This window comes from Eulemur rufifrons, chromosome 3, assembly GCF_041146395.1.
Source record: "Eulemur rufifrons isolate Redbay chromosome 3, OSU_ERuf_1, whole genome shotgun sequence".
Lineage (NCBI taxonomy): Eukaryota > Metazoa > Chordata > Mammalia > Primates > Lemuridae > Eulemur > Eulemur rufifrons.
This window is the reverse complement of record NC_090985.1, coordinates 20,935,140-20,956,502: the sequence shown is the minus strand read 5'-3', so window position 1 is coordinate 20,956,502 and position 21,363 is coordinate 20,935,140. Positions and strand designations below refer to the sequence as shown.

Below are 21,363 nucleotides of genomic sequence, written 5' to 3'. Positions count from 1 at the left end.
AGGCACGCGTACGAAAGGGACCTTGAGCCCCAGATCCGGGACAGACACTGAGCACTGGGCTCTCCTGTCACCCTGGGGCTCGCCAACCCACACTCTTCCACCAGCGAGACCGGCACCACAAGCAATGACCGGCCCCACGGCTGGCTAGCAAGGTGTGGGCCCCGCCTCCAGGCAGAGTCACGATCCCCTCCCCACGGGGTGTGGCACTGATCCCGGGACAAGATCCTTACCGTAGGAGAGAATTCACACTGGACCTTGGGGATGAGGGCGGCCAGAACTGCTCCCTATACTCTTCCTTCACCTCGCCACACCGGGGAGGAGAGAAATTCATCCCTTCGAAGCCCACATCAAACTTCACTGCGTCCTGTGGGGGGAGATTATATCTGTGGGCACGCGGAGACCATGTGTCTTCCTTTTCCAAACTGGCATGAGTAAAGCTAAGGGGCCCGGTCCCTGGTGCTTACCATGTGTGGCTGGGGCATGATGACCGCAAGACAGGGCTGCCTGTGTTCCCACCACTATGACTCTGTGCGTGCAGCGTACTAATTTCATCATCCGTCTCAGACGTGTCTGACCTTGCTCAACGCTGAGCTAAATGTGCCGCCCTAACGTCAAGGAGACAGAAGCCCATGATGGCTCCTCACGTCGTCAATGCCTCACACTCTTTGTGCCAAGTCATTCTTGGCACTTGCTAGGAATTTCTTCATTACTTAAAGAAGTCACGGAAATCGCTCCAAACCCTCCCACGACGATCTGACCAGAATTCGGTCATTGCCTCAGGAGGCCAGGGTTTTCCTCCTTCCACGTCAGTCAGCCCATACAGACGACAAAGCCATACCGCCTGGGTTCACCACTGAGCTCCCGCCAGGGCATTCGGTGACACCAAAATTGCAAAGAACCGGGAAACTCAGGCACCCCGGGGAAAAATGAAAATACAAATACAAAGAAAAGAGGCTTCCTGGGAGACGTGGCTCGACCAGTTAGGTGTACCAGTTCATATGAGAAAGTCCAGAGACCACGTCTCTGCTAAGAAGAATCACGTTCCCTTCTGTGATCGGGGAGCCCCGGACAGAACTTCTCCGAAATCTCCCCTCTGCACGCACTCTCAGCACTCTGCCCTCGACATCTCTCCGGATATCGTTCTCCTATCCCTTGATACACGGTGCGAACTCACTGAGGGTATGGGACTGTGGACCTAACGTCGACGTTACCATCCAAGAATTTGAAACGCGATCATCTGTGGTGTGAAGAGGTTGGATGCAGGATGTATTGGAATCGGGCATTCCAAGGTACAAGCGCACTTTTAATATGAGCCGCAGGGGTTCCAGGATCCCCTGAGGACACGGACGCCTACGGGAGCTCGAGCGCCTAAGGGAAAATCGCCTGGCTGCCCATCACCTCGGCACAGAACCACCACCCGCGTGTCGGCTGGTCGTCGTCTGATCACGGAGCGCGCCCCCAACGATGGATACGCTGTGGGCCTGTATGGTAGAGCCTGTGGTTTAGGCGTAAGGGACCACAGTGCAGAGGCAGAACGTGATCGGTACAGGTGAAAGCGTCAATGCATCCACGAATGTTCGATGGATCCATCGAATCATCCATCCAGCGAGTGAATCTACCGATGGATGGACTGAAGGATTTTCACGTGTTTGCAAATGTTTTCTGATCCATGGTTGCCTGAAGAGCCCAGGCCTACCCCTATGGAGAAGGATAGCTCAGTGGAAGTGAATTCCTTTGCTCTGTTCCCAGGAAAAACAAACTAATAAAGAAAAAAAACGGGTGCCCCCCGAGCGACCCGGTTGACAGCGCCTGTGAAGAATCTACCGGGAACGGTTCCGTGTCAAAAAACAAAAAAAAACATTGACAGGCGCAAACTCACAACACCTTGAGATTGTGAGCACGTCAGTGTCCTCAAAAAAGCCATCCTCACTGGGGAGATTCTTCCAGCCCCGACAAACATGTGAATGGACCCAGTGCAGGCGCGGCCACAGCCCCTGTAACAGAATTAGCATAGCCCACAAAACTGAATCCACTGAAAACTGGATGTAAGTTACCTGGGGAGTGTTTTCCGTTGGTCCCGCCCACAGAAGGGAGCCAGTGCAGGTGTCCAGGCCAGCACTTCCTCAGTCCGCCGGTCAACGTCCCCGGAATGATATCTCACCCAATCTGCAGAGTACAGGGGCAACAAAATTCCCCAAATGGAACATCTCCTTGCAAGCACTTATAGGATTTCACGTTCCACGCCTGTCTGGCCACATACATGCAAGACCAGAACCCTCGTGCTCACATCGCTGCTGAGCATGTCATACATTGACATTGTCCTCAAAGCCATGACCCAAAGGCTCCCTAGCACCTCCACTGCAACACCATTCCTCATCACTTCACAGACCGTGGAAACCCGCTGAGGACCCAGGAGGGTGGCCGATTCCATCCAGCTTAAAAGTCCAGCATTTCAAAGATATAGTCCCGCCGCTTTCACAAAGGACGGACACGGCAGGGCCTGGAATGGGGGACCGCCATGGACTCAAAAGGCCCTGCCCGGTTCACGGGAAAACCCACAAGGGCCGAGGCTGCCGTACCGCGGGAACGGACGGCCAGTCCAATGGGTAACGAAAGAGACCGCTAAGGTTCCCTACTGGGTGTCTGTTTTTCAACTCCCAGGCAGTGCTTTCACGTAACAACAGTGAACAGAAAAATAAAATGGCGGCCCAGCCCTGCAAGCGGCTCATACCTTTGCCCTCCGGACAGAACAGAGATGGCCCATCAGCTGCTCTGGCCGGCTCAGCCAACCAGAGGGGAGAGGGGCCCAGGGGGAGGCCTAGTGGCTTCACAGGGGTATCTCTAACGGCCATTTAGTTCCCCAGGGTCTGGTGAGGACGGGGTAAGGAAGCCACCGGCCACGCCCTCAGAGGGTTTCCACGGTACCCCGCAAGCCACCACCAGGGTGTGCTCACACGGTCGCCCAACTCCACTGCTTCCACGGTACTTCAGCCTTTCACATTTCCAGACGTCACAGGCCTTTCCTCACCCCAAGCTCTACTAACTCAGCTCCCTTCAGCCTACTGGCGTGGCGATCCCCGTGCTGGACCTCAGCTCGAGTCCTCACTCATTTTGTTCAGATTTCAAAAGTTTCCATTTTTTTTAGACATCATCGATCCAGGCACGCGTACGAAAGGGACCTTGAGCCCCAGATCCGGGACAGACACTGAGCACTGGGCTCTCCTGTCACCCTGGGGCTCGCCAACCCACACTCTTCCACCAGCGAGACCGGCACCACAAGCAATGACCGGCCCCACGGCTGGCTAGCAAGGTGTGGGCCCCGCCTCCAGGCAGAGTCACGATCCCCTCCCCACGGGGTGTGGCACTGATCCCGGGACAAGATCCTTACCGTAGGAGAGAATTCACACTGGACCTTGGGGATGAGGGCGGCCAGAACTGCTCCCTATACTCTTCCTTCACCTCGCCACACCGGGGAGGAGAGAAATTCATCCCTTCGAAGCCCACATCAAACTTCACTGCGTCCTGTGGGGGGAGATTATATCTGTGGGCACGCGGAGACCATGTGTCTTCCTTTTCCAAACTGGCATGAGTAAAGCTAAGGGGCCCGGTCCCTGGTGCTTACCATGTGTGGCTGGGGCATGATGACCGCAAGACAGGGCTGCCTGTGTTCCCACCACTATGACTCTGTGCGTGCAGCGTACTAATTTCATCATCCGTCTCAGACGTGTCTGACCTTGCTCAACGCTGAGCTAAATGTGCCGCCCTAACGTCAAGGAGACAGAAGCCCATGATGGCTCCTCACGTCGTCAATGCCTCACACTCTTTGTGCCAAGTCATTCTTGGCACTTGCTAGGAATTTCTTCATTACTTAAAGAAGTCACGGAAATCGCTCCAAACCCTCCCACGACGATCTGACCAGAATTCGGTCATTGCCTCAGGAGGCCAGGGTTTTCCTCCTTCCACGTCAGTCAGCCCATACAGACGACAAAGCCATACCGCCTGGGTTCACCACTGAGCTCCCGCCAGGGCATTCGGTGACACCAAAATTGCAAAGAACCGGGAAACTCAGGCACCCCGGGGAAAAATGAAAATACAAATACAAAGAAAAGAGGCTTCCTGGGAGACGTGGCTCGACCAGTTAGGTGTACCAGTTCATATGAGAAAGTCCAGAGACCACGTCTCTGCTAAGAAGAATCACGTTCCCTTCTGTGATCGGGGAGCCCCGGACAGAACTTCTCCGAAATCTCCCCTCTGCACGCACTCTCAGCACTCTGCCCTCGACATCTCTCCGGATATCGTTCTCCTATCCCTTGATACACGGTGCGAACTCACTGAGGGTATGGGACTGTGGACCTAACGTCGACGTTACCATCCAAGAATTTGAAACGCGATCATCTGTGGTGTGAAGAGGTTGGATGCAGGATGTATTGGAATCGGGCATTCCAAGGTACAAGCGCACTTTTAATATGAGCCGCAGGGGTTCCAGGATCCCCTGAGGACACGGACGCCTACGGGAGCTCGAGCGCCTAAGGGAAAATCGCCTGGCTGCCCATCACCTCGGCACAGAACCACCACCCGCGTGTCGGCTGGTCGTCGTCTGATCACGGAGCGCGCCCCCAACGATGGATACGCTGTGGGCCTGTATGGTAGAGCCTGTGGTTTAGGCGTAAGGGACCACAGTGCAGAGGCAGAACGTGATCGGTACAGGTGAAAGCGTCAATGCATCCACGAATGTTCGATGGATCCATCGAATCATCCATCCAGCGAGTGAATCTACCGATGGATGGACTGAAGGATTTTCACGTGTTTGCAAATGTTTTCTGATCCATGGTTGCCTGAAGAGCCCAGGCCTACCCCTATGGAGAAGGATAGCTCAGTGGAAGTGAATTCCTTTGCTCTGTTCCCAGGAAAAACAAACTAATAAAGAAAAAAAACGGGTGCCCCCCGAGCGACCCGGTTGACAGCGCCTGTGAAGAATCTACCGGGAACGGTTCCGTGTCAAAAAACAAAAAAAAACATTGACAGGCGCAAACTCACAACACCTTGAGATTGTGAGCACGTCAGTGTCCTCAAAAAAGCCATCCTCACTGGGGAGATTCTTCCAGCCCCGACAAACATGTGAATGGACCCAGTGCAGGCGCGGCCACAGCCCCTGTAACAGAATTAGCATAGCCCACAAAACTGAATCCACTGAAAACTGGATGTAAGTTACCTGGGGAGTGTTTTCCGTTGGTCCCGCCCACAGAAGGGAGCCAGTGCAGGTGTCCAGGCCAGCACTTCCTCAGTCCGCCGGTCAACGTCCCCGGAATGATATCTCACCCAATCTGCAGAGTACAGGGGCAACAAAATTCCCCAAATGGAACATCTCCTTGCAAGCACTTATAGGATTTCACGTTCCACGCCTGTCTGGCCACATACATGCAAGACCAGAACCCTCGTGCTCACATCGCTGCTGAGCATGTCATACATTGACATTGTCCTCAAAGCCATGACCCAAAGGCTCCCTAGCACCTCCACTGCAACACCATTCCTCATCACTTCACAGACCGTGGAAACCCGCTGAGGACCCAGGAGGGTGGCCGATTCCATCCAGCTTAAAAGTCCAGCATTTCAAAGATATAGTCCCGCCGCTTTCACAAAGGACGGACACGGCAGGGCCTGGAATGGGGGACCGCCATGGACTCAAAAGGCCCTGCCCGGTTCACGGGAAAACCCACAAGGGCCGAGGCTGCCGTACCGCGGGAACGGACGGCCAGTCCAGTGGGTAACGAAAGAGACCGCTAAGGTTCCCTACTGGGTGTCTGTTTTTCAACTCCCAGGCAGTGCTTTCACGTAACAACAGTGAACAGAAAAATAAAATGGCGGCCCAGCCCTGCAAGCGGCTCATACCTTTGCCCTCCGGACAGAACAGAGATGGCCCATCAGCTGCTCTGGCCGGCTCAGCCAACCAGAGGGGAGAGGGGCCCAGGGGGAGGCCTAGTGGCTTCACAGGGGTATCTCTAACGGCCATTTAGTTCCCCAGGGTCTGGTGAGGACGGGGTAAGGAAGCCACCGGCCACGCCCTCAGAGGGTTTCCACGGTACCCCGCAAGCCACCAACAGGGTGTGCTCACACGGTCGCCCAACTCCACTGCTTCCACGGTACTTCAGCCTTTCACATTTCCAGACGTCACAGGCCTTTCCTCACCCCAAGCTCTACTAACTCAGCTCCCTTCAGCCTACTGGCGTGGCGATCCCCGTGCTGGACCTCAGCTCGAGTCCTCACTCATTTTGTTCAGATTTCAAAAGTTTCCATTTTTTTTAGACATCATCGATCCAGGCACGCGTACGAAAGGGACCTTGAGCCCCAGATCCGGGACAGACACTGAGCACTGGGCTCTCCTGTCACCCTGGGGCTCGCCAACCCACACTCTTCCACCAGCGAGACCGGCACCACAAGCAATGACCGGCCCCACGGCTGGCTAGCAAGGTGTGGGCCCCGCCTCCAGGCAGAGTCACGATCCCCTCCCCACGGGGTGTGGCACTGATCCCGGGACAAGATCCTTACCGTAGGAGAGAATTCACACTGGACCTTGGGGATGAGGGCGGCCAGAACTGCTCCCTATACTCTTCCTTCACCTCGCCACACCGGGGAGGAGAGAAATTCATCCCTTCGAAGCCCACATCAAACTTCACTGCGTCCTGTGGGGGGAGATTATATCTGTGGGCACGCGGAGACCATGTGTCTTCCTTTTCCAAACTGGCATGAGTAAAGCTAAGGGGCCCGGTCCCTGGTGCTTACCATGTGTGGCTGGGGCATGATGACCGCAAGACAGGGCTGCCTGTGTTCCCACCACTATGACTCTGTGCGTGCAGCGTACTAATTTCATCATCCGTCTCAGACGTGTCTGACCTTGCTCAACGCTGAGCTAAATGTGCCGCCCTAACGTCAAGGAGACAGAAGCCCATGATGGCTCCTCACGTCGTCAATGCCTCACACTCTTTGTGCCAAGTCATTCTTGGCACTTGCTAGGAATTTCTTCATTACTTAAAGAAGTCACGGAAATCGCTCCAAACCCTCCCACGACGATCTGACCAGAATTCGGTCATTGCCTCAGGAGGCCAGGGTTTTCCTCCTTCCACGTCAGTCAGCCCATACAGACGACAAAGCCATACCGCCTGGGTTCACCACTGAGCTCCCGCCAGGGCATTCGGTGACACCAAAATTGCAAAGAACCGGGAAACTCAGGCACCCCGGGGAAAAATGAAAATACAAATACAAAGAAAAGAGGCTTCCTGGGAGACGTGGCTCGACCAGTTAGGTGTACCAGTGCATATGAGAAAGTCCAGAGACCACGTCTCTGCTAAGAAGAATCACGTTCCCTTCTGTGATCGGGGAGCCCCGGACAGAACTTCTCCGAAATCTCCCCTCTGCACGCACTCTCAGCACTCTGCCCTCGACATCTCTCCGGATATCGTTCTCCTATCCCTTGATACACGGTGCGAACTCACTGAGGGTATGGGACTGTGGACCTAACGTCGACGTTACCATCCAAGAATTTGAAACGCGATCATCTGTGGTGTGAAGAGGTTGGATGCAGGATGTATTGGAATCGGGCATTCCAAGGTACAATCGCACTTTTAATATGAGCCGCAGGGGTTCCAGGATCCCCTGAGGACACGGACGCCTACGGGAGCTCGAGCGCCTAAGGGAAAATCGCCTGGCTGCCCATCACCTCGGCACAGAACCACCACCCGCGTGTCGGCTGGTCGTCGTCTGATCACGGAGCGCGCCCCCAACGATGGATACGCTGTGGGCCTGTATGGTAGAGCCTGTGGTTTAGGCGTAAGGGACCACAGTGCAGAGGCAGAACGTGATCGGTACAGGTGAAAGCATCAATGCATCCACAAATGTTCGATGGATCCATCGAATCATCCATCCAGCGAGTGAATCTACCGATGGATGGACTGAAGGATTTTCACGTGTTTGCAAATGTTTTCTGATCCATGGTTGCCTGAAGAGCCCAGGCCTACCCCTATGGAGAAGGATAGCTCAGTGGAAGTGAATTCCTTTGCTCTGTTCCCAGGAAAAACAAACTAATAAAGAAAAAAAACGGGTGCCCCCCGAGCGACCCGGTTGACAGCGCCTGTGAAGAATCTACCGGGAACGGTTCCTGTCAAAAAACAAAAAAAAACATTGACAGGCGCAAACTCACAACACCTTGAGATTGTGAGCACGTCAGTGTCCTCAAAAAAGCCATCCTCACTGGGGAGATTCTTCCAGCCCCGACAAACATGTGAATGGACCCAGTGCAGGCGCGGCCACAGCCCCTGTAACAGAATTATCATAGCCCACAAAACTGAATCCACTGAAAACTGGATGTAAGTTACCTGGGGAGTGTTTTCCGTTGGTCCCGCCCACAGAAGGGAGCCAGTGCAGGTGTCCAGGCCAGCACTTCCTCAGTCCGCCGGTCAACGTCCCCGGAATGATATCTCACCCAATCTGCAGAGTACAGGGGCAACAAAATTCCCCAAATGGAACATCTCCTTGCAAGCACTTATAGGATTTCACGTTCCACGCCTGTCTGGCCACATACATGCAAGACCAGAACCCTCGTGCTCACATCGCTGCTGAGCATGTCATACATTGACATTGTCCTCAAAGCCATGACCCAAAGGCTCCCTAGCACCTCCACTGCAACACCATTCCTCATCACTTCACAGACCGTGGAAACCCGCTGAGGACCCAGGAGGGTGGCCGATTCCATCCAGCTTAAAAGTCCAGCATTTCAAAGATATAGTCCCGCCGCTTTCACAAAGGACGGACACGGCAGGGCCTGGAATGGGGGACCGCCATGGACTCAAAAGGCCCTGCCCGGTTCACGGGAAAACCCACAAGGGCCGAGGCTGCCGTACCGCGGGAACGGACGGCCAGTCCAATGGGTAACGAAAGAGACCGCTAAGGTTCCCTACTGGGTGTCTGTTTTTCAACTCCCAGGCAGTGCTTTCACGTAACAACAGTGAACAGAAAAATAAAATGGCGGCCCAGCCCTGCAAGCGGCTCATACCTTTGCCCTCCGGACAGAACAGAGATGGCCCATCAGCTGCTCTGGCCGGCTCAGCCAACCAGAGGGGAGAGGGGCCCAGGGGGAGGCCTAGTGGCTTCACAGGGGTATCGCTAACGGCCATTTAGTTCCCCAGGGTCTGGTGAGGACGGGGTAAGGAAGCCACCGGCCACGCCCTCAGAGGGTTTCCACGGTACCCCGCAAGCCACCACCAGGGTGTGCTCACACGGTCGCCCAACTCCACTGCTTCCACGGTACTTCAGCCTTTCACATTTCCAGACGTCACAGGCCTTTCCTCACCCCAAGCTCTACTAACTCAGCTCCCTTCAGCCTACTGGCGTGGCGATCCCCGTGCTGGACCTCAGCTCGAGTCCTCACTCATTTTGTTCAGATTTCAAAAGTTTCCATTTTTTTTAGACATCATCGATCCAGGCACGCGTACGAAAGGGACCTTGAGCCCCAGATCCGGGACAGACACTGAGCACTGGGCTCTCCTGTCACCCTGGGGCTCGCCAACCCACACTCTTCCACCAGCGAGACCGGCACCACAAGCAATGACCGGCCCCACGGCTGGCTAGCAAGGTGTGGGCCCCGCCTCCAGGCAGAGTCACGATCCCCTCCCCACGGGGTGTGGCACTGATCCCGGGACAAGATCCTTACCGTAGGAGAGAATTCACACTGGACCTTGGGGATGAGGGCGGCCAGAACTGCTCCCTATACTCTTCCTTCACCTCGCCACACCGGGGAGGAGAGAAATTCATCCCTTCGAAGCCCACATCAAACTTCACTGCGTCCTGTGGGGGGAGATTATATCTGTGGGCACGCGGAGACCATGTGTCTTCCTTTTCCAAACTGGCATGAGTAAAGCTAAGGGGCCCGGTCCCTGGTGCTTACCATGTGTGGCTGGGGCATGATGACCGCAAGACAGGGCTGCCTGTGTTCCCACCACTATGACTCTGTGCGTGCAGCGTACTAATTTCATCATCCGTCTCAGACGTGTCTGACCTTGCTCAACGCTGAGCTAAATGTGCCGCCCTAACGTCAAGGAGACAGAAGCCCATGATGGCTCCTCACGTCGTCAATGCCTCACACTCTTTGTGCCAAGTCATTCTTGGCACTTGCTAGGAATTTCTTCATTACTTAAAGAAGTCACGGAAATCGCTCCAAACCCTCCCACGACGATCTGACCAGAATTCGGTCATTGCCTCAGGAGGCCAGGGTTTTCCTCCTTCCACGTCAGTCAGCCCATACAGACGACAAAGCCATACCGCCTGGGTTCACCACTGAGCTCCCGCCAGGGCATTCGGTGACACCAAAATTGCAAAGAACCGGGAAACTCAGGCACCCCGGGGAAAAATGAAAATACAAATACAAAGAAAAGAGGCTTCCTGGGAGACGTGGCTCGACCAGTTAGGTGTACCAGTTCATATGAGAAAGTCCAGAGACCACGTCTCTGCTAAGAAGAATCACGTTCCCTTCTGTGATCGGGGAGCCCCGGACAGAACTTCTCCGAAATCTCCCCTCTGCACGCACTCTCAGCACTCTGCCCTCGACATCTCTCCGGATATCGTTCTCCTATCCCTTGATACACGGTGCGAACTCACTGAGGGTATGGGACTGTGGACCTAACGTCGACGTTACCATCCAAGAATTTGAAACGCGATCATCTGTGGTGTGAAGAGGTTGGATGCAGGATGTATTGGAATCGGGCATTCCAAGGTACAAGCGCACTTTTAATATGAGCCGCAGGGGTTCCAGGATCCCCTGAGGACACGGACGCCTACGGGAGCTCGAGCGCCTAAGGGAAAATCGCCTGGCTGCCCATCACCTCGGCACAGAACCACCACCCGCGTGTCGGCTGGTCGTCGTCTGATCACGGAGCGCGCCCCCAACGATGGATACGCTGTGGGCCTGTATGGTAGAGCCTGTGGTTTAGGCGTAAGGGACCACAGTGCAGAGGCAGAACGTGATCGGTACAGGTGAAAGCATCAATGCATCCACGAATGTTCCATGGATCCATCGAATCATCCATCCAGCGAGTGAATCTACCGATGGATGGACTGAAGGATTTTCACGTGTTTGCAAATGTTTTCTGATCCATGGTTGCCTGAAGAGCCCAGGCCTACCCCTATGGAGAAGGATAGCTCAGTGGAAGTGAATTCCTTTGCTCTGTTCCCAGGAAAAACAAACTAATAAAGAAAAAAAACGGGTGCCCCCCGAGCGACCCGGTTGACAGCGCCTGTGAAGAATCTACCGGGAACGGTTCCGTGTCAAAAAACAAAAAAAAACATTGACAGGCGCAAACTCACAACACCTTGAGATTGTGAGCACGTCAGTGTCCTCAAAAAAGCCATCCTCACTGGGGAGATTCTTCCAGCCCCGACAAACATGTGAATGGACCCAGTGCAGGCGCGGCCACAGCCCCTGTAACAGAATTAGCATAGCCCACAAAACTGAATCCACTGAAAACTGGATGTAAGTTACCTGGGGAGTGTTTTCCGTTGGTCCCGCCCACAGAAGGGAGCCAGTGCAGGTGTCCAGGCCAGCACTTCCTCAGTCCGCCGGTCAACGTCCCCGGAATGATATCTCACCCAATCTGCAGAGTACAGGGGCAACAAAATTCCCCAAATGGAACATCTCCTTGCAAGCACTTATAGGATTTCACGTTCCACGCCTGTCTGGCCACATACATGCAAGACCAGAACCCTCGTGCTCACATCGCTGCTGAGCATGTCATACATTGACATTGTCCTCAAAGCCATGACCCAAAGGCTCCCTAGCACCTCCACTGCAACACCATTCCTCATCACTTCACAGACCGTGGAAACCCGCTGAGGACCCAGGAGGGTGGCCGATTCCATCCAGCTTAAAAGTCCAGCATTTCAAAGATATAGTCCCGCCGCTTTCACAAAGGACGGACACGGCAGGGCCTGGAATGGGGGACCGCCATGGACTCAAAAGGCCCTGCCCGGTTCATGGGAAAACCCACAAGGGCCGAGGCTGCCGTACCGCGGGAACGGACGGCCAGTCCAATGGGTAACGAAAGAGACCGCTAAGGTTCCATACTGGGTGTCTGTTTTTCAACTCCCAGGCAGTGCTTTCACGTAACAACAGTGAACAGAAAAATAAAATGGCGGCCCAGCCCTGCAAGCGGCTCATACCTTTGCCCTCCGGACAGAACAGAGATGGCCCATCAGCTGCTCTGGCCGGCTCAGCCAACCAGAGGGGAGAGGGGCCCAGGGGGAGGCCTAGTGGCTTCACAGGGGTATCTCTAACGGCCATTTAGTTCCCCAGGGTTGGTGAGGACGGGATAAGGAAGCCACCGGCCACGCCCTCAGAGGGTTTCCACGGTACCCCGCCAGCCACCAACAGGGTGTGCTCACACGATCGCCCAACTCCACTGCTTCCACGGTACTTCAGCCTTTCACATTTCCAGACGTCACAGGCCTTTCCTCACCCCAAGCTCTACTAACTCAGCTCCCTTCACCTACTGGCGTGGCGATCCCCGTGCTGGACCTCAGCTCGAGTCCTCACTCATTTTGTTCAGATTTCAAAAGTTTCCATTTTTTTTAGACATCATCGATCCAGGCACGCGTACGAAAGGGACCTTGAGCCCCAGATCCGGGACAGACACTGAGCACTGGGCTCTCCTGTCACCCTGGGGCTCGCCAACCCACACTCTTCCACCAGCGAGACCGGCACCACAAGCAATGACCGGCCCCACGGCTGGCTAGCAAGGTGTGGGCCCCGCCTCCAGGCAGAGTCACGATCCCCTCCCCACGGGGTGTGGCACTGATCCCGGGACAAGATCCTTACCGTAGGAGAGAATTCACACTGGACCTTGGGGATGAGGGCGGCCAGAACTGCTCCCTATACTCTTCCTTCACCTCGCCACACCGGGGAGGAGAGAAATTCATCCCTTCGAAGCCCACATCAAACTTCACTGCGTCCTGTGGGGGGAGATTATATCTGTGGGCACGCGGAGACCATGTGTCTTCCTTTTCCAAACTGGCATGAGTAAAGCTAAGGGGCCCGGTCCCTGGTGCTTACCATGTGTGGCTGGGGCATGATGACCGCAAGACAGGGCTGCCTGTGTTCCCACCACTATGACTCTGTGCGTGCAGCGTACTAATTTCATCATCCGTCTCAGACGTGTCTGACCTTGCTCAACGCTGAGCTAAATGTGCCGCCCTAACGTCAAGGAGACAGAAGCCCATGATGGCTCCTCACGTCGTCAATGCCTCACACTCTTTGTGCCAAGTCATTCTTGGCACTTGCTAGGAATTTCTTCATTACTTAAAGAAGTCACGGAAATCGCTCCAAACCCTCCCACGACGATCTGACCAGAATTCGGTCATTGCCTCAGGAGGCCAGGGTTTTCCTCCTTCCACGTCAGTCAGCCCATACAGACGACAAAGCCATACCGCCTGGGTTCACCACTGAGCTCCCGCCAGGGCATTCGGTGACACCAAAATTGCAAAGAACCGGGAAACTCAGGCACCCCGGGGAAAAATGAAAATACAAATACAAAGAAAAGAGGCTTCCTGGGAGACGTGGCTCGACCAGTTAGGTGTACCAGTGCATATGAGAAAGTCCAGAGACCACGTCTCTGCTAAGAAGAATCACGTTCCCTTCTGTGATCGGGGAGCCCCGGACAGAACTTCTCCGAAATCTCCCCTCTGCACGCACTCTCAGCACTCTGCCCTCGACATCTCTCCGGATATCGTTCTCCTATCCCTTGATACACGGTGCGAACTCACTGAGGGTATGGGACTGTGGACCTAACGTCGACGTTACCATCCAAGAATTTGAAACGCGATCATCTGTGGTGTGAAGAGGTTGGATGCAGGATGTATTGGAATCGGGCATTCCAAGGTACAATCGCACTTTTAATATGAGCCGCAGGGGTTCCAGGATCCCCTGAGGACACGGACGCCTACGGGAGCTCGAGCGCCTAAGGGAAAATCGCCTGGCTGCCCATCACCTCGGCACAGAACCACCACCCGCGTGTCGGCTGGTCGTCGTCTGATCACGGAGCGCGCCCCCAACGATGGATACGCTGTGGGCCTGTATGGTAGAGCCTGTGGTTTAGGCGTAAGGGACCACAGTGCAGAGGCAGAACGTGATCGGTACAGGTGAAAGCATCAATGCATCCACAAATGTTCGATGGATCCATCGAATCATCCATCCAGCGAGTGAATCTACCGATGGATGGACTGAAGGATTTTCACGTGTTTGCAAATGTTTTCTGATCCATGGTTGCCTGAAGAGCCCAGGCCTACCCCTATGGAGAAGGATAGCTCAGTGGAAGTGAATTCCTTTGCTCTGTTCCCAGGAAAAACAAACTAATAAAGAAAAAAAACGGGTGCCCCCCGAGCGACCCGGTTGACAGCGCCTGTGAAGAATCTACCGGGAACGGTTCCTGTCAAAAAACAAAAAAAAACATTGACAGGCGCAAACTCACAACACCTTGAGATTGTGAGCACGTCAGTGTCCTCAAAAAAGCCATCCTCACTGGGGAGATTCTTCCAGCCCCGACAAACATGTGAATGGACCCAGTGCAGGCGCGGCCACAGCCCCTGTAACAGAATTATCATAGCCCACAAAACTGAATCCACTGAAAACTGGATGTAAGTTACCTGGGGAGTGTTTTCCGTTGGTCCCGCCCACAGAAGGGAGCCAGTGCAGGTGTCCAGGCCAGCACTTCCTCAGTCCGCCGGTCAACGTCCCCGGAATGATATCTCACCCAATCTGCAGAGTACAGGGGCAACAAAATTCCCCAAATGGAACATCTCCTTGCAAGCACTTATAGGATTTCACGTTCCACGCCTGTCTGGCCACATACATGCAAGACCAGAACCCTCGTGCTCACATCGCTGCTGAGCATGTCATACATTGACATTGTCCTCAAAGCCATGACCCAAAGGCTCCCTAGCACCTCCACTGCAACACCATTCCTCATCACTTCACAGACCGTGGAAACCCGCTGAGGACCCAGGAGGGTGGCCGATTCCATCCAGCTTAAAAGTCCAGCATTTCAAAGATATAGTCCCGCCGCTTTCACAAAGGACGGACACGGCAGGGCCTGGAATGGGGGACCGCCATGGACTCAAAAGGCCCTGCCCGGTTCACGGGAAAACCCACAAGGGCCGAGGCTGCCGTACCGCGGGAACGGACGGCCAGTCCAATGGGTAACGAAAGAGACCGCTAAGGTTCCCTACTGGGTGTCTGTTTTTCAACTCCCAGGCAGTGCTTTCACGTAACAACAGTGAACAGAAAAATAAAATGGCGGCCCAGCCCTGCAAGCGGCTCATACCTTTGCCCTCCGGACAGAACAGAGATGGCCCATCAGCTGCTCTGGCCGGCTCAGCCAACCAGAGGGGAGAGGGGCCCAGGGGGAGGCCTAGTGGCTTCACAGGGGTATCTCTAACGGCCATTTAGTTCCCCAGGGTTGGTGAGGACGGGATAAGGAAGCCACCGGCCACGCCCTCAGAGGGTTTCCACGGTACCCCGCCAGCCACCAACAGGGTGTGCTCACACGATCGCCCAACTCCACTGCTTCCACGGTACTTCAGCCTTTCACATTTCCAGACGTCACAGGCCTTTCCTCACCCCAAGCTCTACTAACTCAGCTCCCTTCACCTACTGGCGTGGCGATCCCCGTGCTGGACCTCAGCTCGAGTCCTCACTCATTTTGTTCAGATTTCAAAAGTTTCCATTTTTTTTAGACATCATCGATCCAGGCACGCGTACGAAAGGGACCTTGAGCCCCAGATCCGGGACAGACACTGAGCACTGGGCTCTCCTGTCACCCTGGGGCTCGCCAACCCACACTCTTCCACCAGCGAGACCGGCACCACAAGCAATGACCGGCCCCACGGCTGGCTAGCAAGGTGTGGGCCCCGCCTCCAGGCAGAGTCACGATCCCCTCCCCACGGGGTGTGGCACTGATCCCGGGACAAGATCCTTACCGTAGGAGAGAATTCACACTGGACCTTGGGGATGAGGGCGGCCAGAACTGCTCCCTATACTCTTCCTTCACCTCGCCACACCGGGGAGGAGAGAAATTCATCCCTTCGAAGCCCACATCAAACTTCACTGCGTCCTGTGGGGGGAGATTATATCTGTGGGCACGCGGAGACCATGTGTCTTCCTTTTCCAAACTGGCATGAGTAAAGCTAAGGGGCCCGGTCCCTGGTGCTTACCATGTGTGGCTGGGGCATGATGACCGCAAGACAGGGCTGCCTGTGTTCCCACCACTATGACTCTGTGCGTGCAGCGTACTAATTTCATCATCCGTCTCAGACGTGTCTGACCTTGCTCAACGCTGAGCTAAATGTGCCGCCCTAACGTCAAGGAGACAGAAGCCCATGATGGCTCCTCACGTCGTCAATGCCTCACACTCTTTGTGCCAAGTCATTCTTGGCACTTGCTAGGAATTTCTTCATTACTTAAAGAAGTCACGGAAATCGCTCCAAACCCTCCCACGACGATCTGACCAGAATTCGGTCATTGCCTCAGGAGGCCAGGGTTTTCCTCCTTCCACGTCAGTCAGCCCATACAGACGACAAAGCCATACCGCCTGGGTTCACCACTGAGCTCCCGCCAGGGCATTCGGTGACACCAAAATTGCAAAGAACCGGGAAACTCAGGCACCCCGGGGAAAAATGAAAATACAAATACAAAGAAAAGAGGCTTCCTGGGAGACGTGGCTCGACCAGTTAGGTGTACCAGTTCATATGAGAAAGTCCAGAGACCACGTCTCTGCTAAGAAGAATCACGTTCCCTTCTGTGATCGGGGAGCCCCGGACAGAACTTCTCCGAAATCTCCCCTCTGCACGCACTCTCAGCACTCTGCCCTCGACATCTCTCCGGATATCGTTCTCCTATCCCTTGATACACGGTGCGAACTCACTGAGGGTATGGGACTGTGGACCTAACGTCGACGTTACCATCCAAGAATTTGAAACGCGATCATCTGTGGTGTGAAGAGGTTGGATGCAGGATGTATTGGAATCGGGCATTCCAAGGTACAATCGCACTTTTAATATGAGCCGCAGGGGTTCCAGGATCCCCTGAGGACACGGACGCCTACGGGAGCTCGAGCGCCTAAGGGAAAATCGCCTGGCTGCCCATCACCTCGGCACAGAACCACCACCCGCGTGTCGGCTGGTCGTCGTCTGATCACGGAGCGCGCCCCCAACGATGGATACGCTGTGGGCCTGTATGGTAGAGCCTGTGGTTTAGGCGTAAGGGACCACAGTGCAGAGGCAGAACGTGATCGGTACAGGTGAAAGCATCAATGCATCCACAAATGTTCGATGGATCCATCGAATCATCCATCCAGCGAGTGAATCTACCGATGGATAGACTGAAGGATTTTCACGTGTTTGCAAATGTTTTCTGATCCATGGTTGCCTGAAGAGCCCAGGCCTACCCCTATGGAGAAGGATAGCTCAGTGGAAGTGAATTCCTTTGCTCTGTTCCCAGGAAAAACAAACTAATAAAGAAAAAAAACGGGTGCCCCCCGAGCGACCCGGTTGACAGCGCCTGTGAAGAATCTACCGGGAACGGTTCCTGTCAAAAAACAAAAAAAAACATTGACAGGCGCAAACTCACAACACCTTGAGATTGTGAGCACGTCAGTGTCCTCAAAAAAGCCATCCTCACTGGGGAGATTCTTCCAGCCCCGACAAACATGTGAATGGACCCAGTGCAGGCGCGGCCACAGCCCCTGTAACAGAATTATCATAGCCCACAAAACTGAATCCACTGAAAACTGGATGTAAGTTACCTGGGGAGTGTTTTCCGTTGGTCCCGCCCACAGAAGGGAGCCAGTGCAGGTGTCCAGGCCAGCACTTCCTCAGTCCGCCGGTCAACGTCCCCGGAATGATATCTCACCCAATCTGCAGAGTACAGGGGCAACAAAATTCCCCAAATGGAACATCTCCTTGCAAGCACTTATAGGATTTCACGTTCCACGCCTGTCTGGCCACATACATGCAAGACCAGAACCCTCGTGCTCACATCGCTGCTGAGCATGTCATACATTGACATTGTCCTCAAAGCCATGACCCAAAGGCTCCCTAGCACCTCCACTGCAACACCATTCCTCATCACTTCACAGACCGTGGAAACCCGCTGAGGACCCAGGAGGGTGGCCGATTCCATCCAGCTTAAAAGTCCAGCATTTCAAAGATATAGTCCCGCCGCTTTCACAAAGGACGGACACGGCAGGGCCTGGAATGGGGGACCGCCATGGACTCAAAAGGCCCTGCCCGGTTCACGGGAAAACCCACAAGGGCCGAGGCTGCCGTACCGCGGGAACGGACGGCCAGTCCAATGGGTAACGAAAGAGACCGCTAAGGTTCCCTACTGGGTGTCTGTTTTTCAACTCCCAGGCAGTGCTTTCACGTAACAACAGTGAACAGAAAAATAAAATGGCGGCCCAGCCCTGCAAGCGGCTCATACCTTTGCCCTCCGGACAGAACAGAGATGGCCCATCAGCTGCTCTGGCCGGCTCAGCCAACCAGAGGGGAGAGGGGCCCAGGGGGAGGCCTAGTGGCTTCACAGGGGTATCGCTAACGGCCATTTAGTTCCCCAGGGTCTGGTGAGGACGGGGTAAGGAAGCCACCGGCCACGCCCTCAGAGGGTTTCCACGGTACCCCGCAAGCCACCAACAGGGTGTGCTCACACGGTCGCCCAACTCCACTGCTTCCACGGTACTTCAGCCTTTCACATTTCCAGACGTCACAGGCCTTTCCTCACCCCAAGCTCTACTAACTCAGCTCCCTTCAGCCTACTGGCGTGGCGATCCCCGTGCTGGACCTCAGCTCGAGTCCTCACTCATTTTGTTCAGATTTCAAAAGTTTCCATTTTTTTTAGACATCATCGATCCAGGCACGCGTACGAAAGGGACCTTGAGCCCCAGATCTGGGACAGACACTGAGCACTGGGCTCTCCTGTCACCCTGGGGCTCGCCAACCCACACTCTTCCACCAGCGAGACCGGCACCACAAGCAATGACCGGCCCCACGGCTGGCTAGCAAGGTGTGGGCCCCGCCTCCAGGCAGAGTCACGATCCCCTCCCCACGGGGTGTGGCACTGATCCCGGGACAAGATCCTTACCGTAGGAGAGAATTCACACTGGACCTTGGGGATGAGGGCGGCCAGAACTGCTCCCTATACTCTTCCTTCACCTCGCCACACCGGGGAGGAGAGAAATTCATCCCTTCGAAGCCCACATCAAACTTCACTGCGTCCTGTGGGGGGAGATTATATCTGTGGGCACGCGGAGACCATGTGTCTTCCTTTTCCAAACTGGCATGAGTAAAGCTAAGGGGCCCGGTCCCTGGTGCTTACCATGTGTGGCTGGGGCATGATGACCGCAAGACAGGGCTGCCTGTGTTCCCACCACTATGACTCTGTGCGTGCAGCGTACTAATTTCATCATCCGTCTCAGACGTGTCTGACCTTGCTCAACGCTGAGCTAAATGTGCCGCCCTAACGTCAAGGAGACAGAAGCCCATGATGGCTCCTCACGTCGTCAATGCCTCACACTCTTTGTGCCAAGTCATTCTTGGCACTTGCTAGGAATTTCTTCATTACTTAAAGAAGTCACGGAAATCGCTCCAAACCCTCCCACGACGATCTGACCAGAATTCGGTCATTGCCTCAGGAGGCCAGGGTTTTCCTCCTTCCACGTCAGTCAGCCCATACAGACGACAAAGCCATACCGCCTGGGTTCACCACTGAGCTCCCGCCAGGGCATTCGGTGACACCAAAATTGCAAAGAACCGGGAAACTCAGGCACCCCGGGGAAAAATGAAAATACAAATACAAAGAAAAGAGGCTTCCTGGGAGACGTGGCTCGACCAGTTAGGTGTACCAGTTCATATGAGAAAGTCCAGAGACCACGTCTCTGCTAAGAAGAATCACGTTCCCTTCTGTGATCGGGGAGCCCCGGACAGAACTTCTCCGAAATCTCCCCTCTGCACGCACTCTCAGCACTCTGCCCTCGACATCTCTCCGGATATCGTTCTCCTATCCCTTGATACACGGTGCGAACTCACTGAGGGTATGGGACTGTGGACCTAACGTCGACGTTACCATCCAAGAATTTGAAACGCGATCATCTGTGGTGTGAAGAGGTTGGATGCAGGATGTATTGGAATCGGGCATTCCAAGGTACAATCGCACTTTTAATATGAGCCGCAGGGGTTCCAGGATCCCCTGAGGACACGGACGCCTACGGGAGCTCGAGCGCCTAAGGGAAAATCGCCTGGCTGCCCATCACCTCGGCACAGAACCACCACCCGCGTGTCGGCTGGTCGTCGTCTGATCACGGAGCGCGCCCCCAACGATGGATACGCTGTGGGCCTGTATGGTAGAGCCTGTGGTTTAGGCGTAAGGGACCACAGTGCAGAGGCAGAACGTGATCGGTACAGGTGAAAGCATCAATGCATCCACGAATGTTCGATGGATCCATCGAATCATCCATCCAGCGAGTGAATCTACCGATGGATGGACTGAAGGATTTTCACGTGTTTGCAAATGTTTTCTGATCCATGGTTGCCTGAAGAGCCCAGGCCTACCCCTATGGAGAAGGATAGCTCAGTGGAAGTGAATTCCTTTGCTCTGTTCCCAGGAAAAACAAACTAATAAAGAAAAAAAACGGGTGCCCCCCGAGCGACCCGGTTGACAGCGCCTGTGAAGAATCTACCGGGAACGGTTCCGTGTCAAAAAACAAAAAAAAACATTGACAGGCGCAAACTCACAACACCTTGAGATTGTGAGCACGTCAGTGTCCTCAAAAAAGCCATCCTCACTGGGGAGATTCTTCCAGCCCCGACAAACATGTGAATGGACCCAGTGCAGGCGCGGCCACAGCCCCTGTAACAGAATTAGCATAGCCCACAAAACTGAATCCATTGAAAACTGGATGTAAGTTACCTGGGGAGTGTTTTCCGTTGGTCCCGCCCACAGAAGGGAGCCAGTGCAGGTGTCCAGGCCAGCACTTCCTCAGTCCGCCGGTCAACGTCCCCGGAATGATATCTCACCCAATCTGCAGAGTACAGGGGCAACAAAATTCCCCAAATGGAACATCTCCTTGCAAGCACTTATAGGATTTCACGTTCCACGCCTGTCTGGCCACATACATGCAAGACCAGAACCCTCGTGCTCACATCGCTGCTGAGCATGTCATACATTGACATTGTCCTCAAAGCCATGACCCAAAGGCTCCCTAGCACCTCCACTGCAACACCATTCCTCATCACTTCACAGACCGTGGAAACCCGCTGAGGACCCAGGAGGGTGGC

The 21,363-nt window shown here is 54.6% G+C and overlaps 6 pseudogenes; all 6 read right to left on the bottom strand.

The window, feature by feature from the left end:
* Positions 1–3,084: 3,084 nt before the first annotated feature.
* LOC138382253 (small nucleolar RNA SNORD116) lies at positions 3,085–3,158 on the bottom strand (annotated as a pseudogene).
* Positions 3,159–6,242: 3,084 nt separating this feature from the next.
* LOC138382252 (small nucleolar RNA SNORD116) lies at positions 6,243–6,316 on the bottom strand (annotated as a pseudogene).
* A 3,083-nt stretch (positions 6,317–9,399) lies between these two features.
* LOC138382251 (small nucleolar RNA SNORD116) lies at positions 9,400–9,473 on the bottom strand (annotated as a pseudogene).
* Positions 9,474–12,555: 3,082 nt separating this feature from the next.
* LOC138382250 (small nucleolar RNA SNORD116) lies at positions 12,556–12,629 on the bottom strand (annotated as a pseudogene).
* Positions 12,630–15,710: 3,081 nt separating this feature from the next.
* LOC138382249 (small nucleolar RNA SNORD116) lies at positions 15,711–15,784 on the bottom strand (annotated as a pseudogene).
* A 3,083-nt stretch (positions 15,785–18,867) lies between these two features.
* LOC138382248 (small nucleolar RNA SNORD116) lies at positions 18,868–18,941 on the bottom strand (annotated as a pseudogene).
* Positions 18,942–21,363: the final 2,422 nt, after the last annotated feature.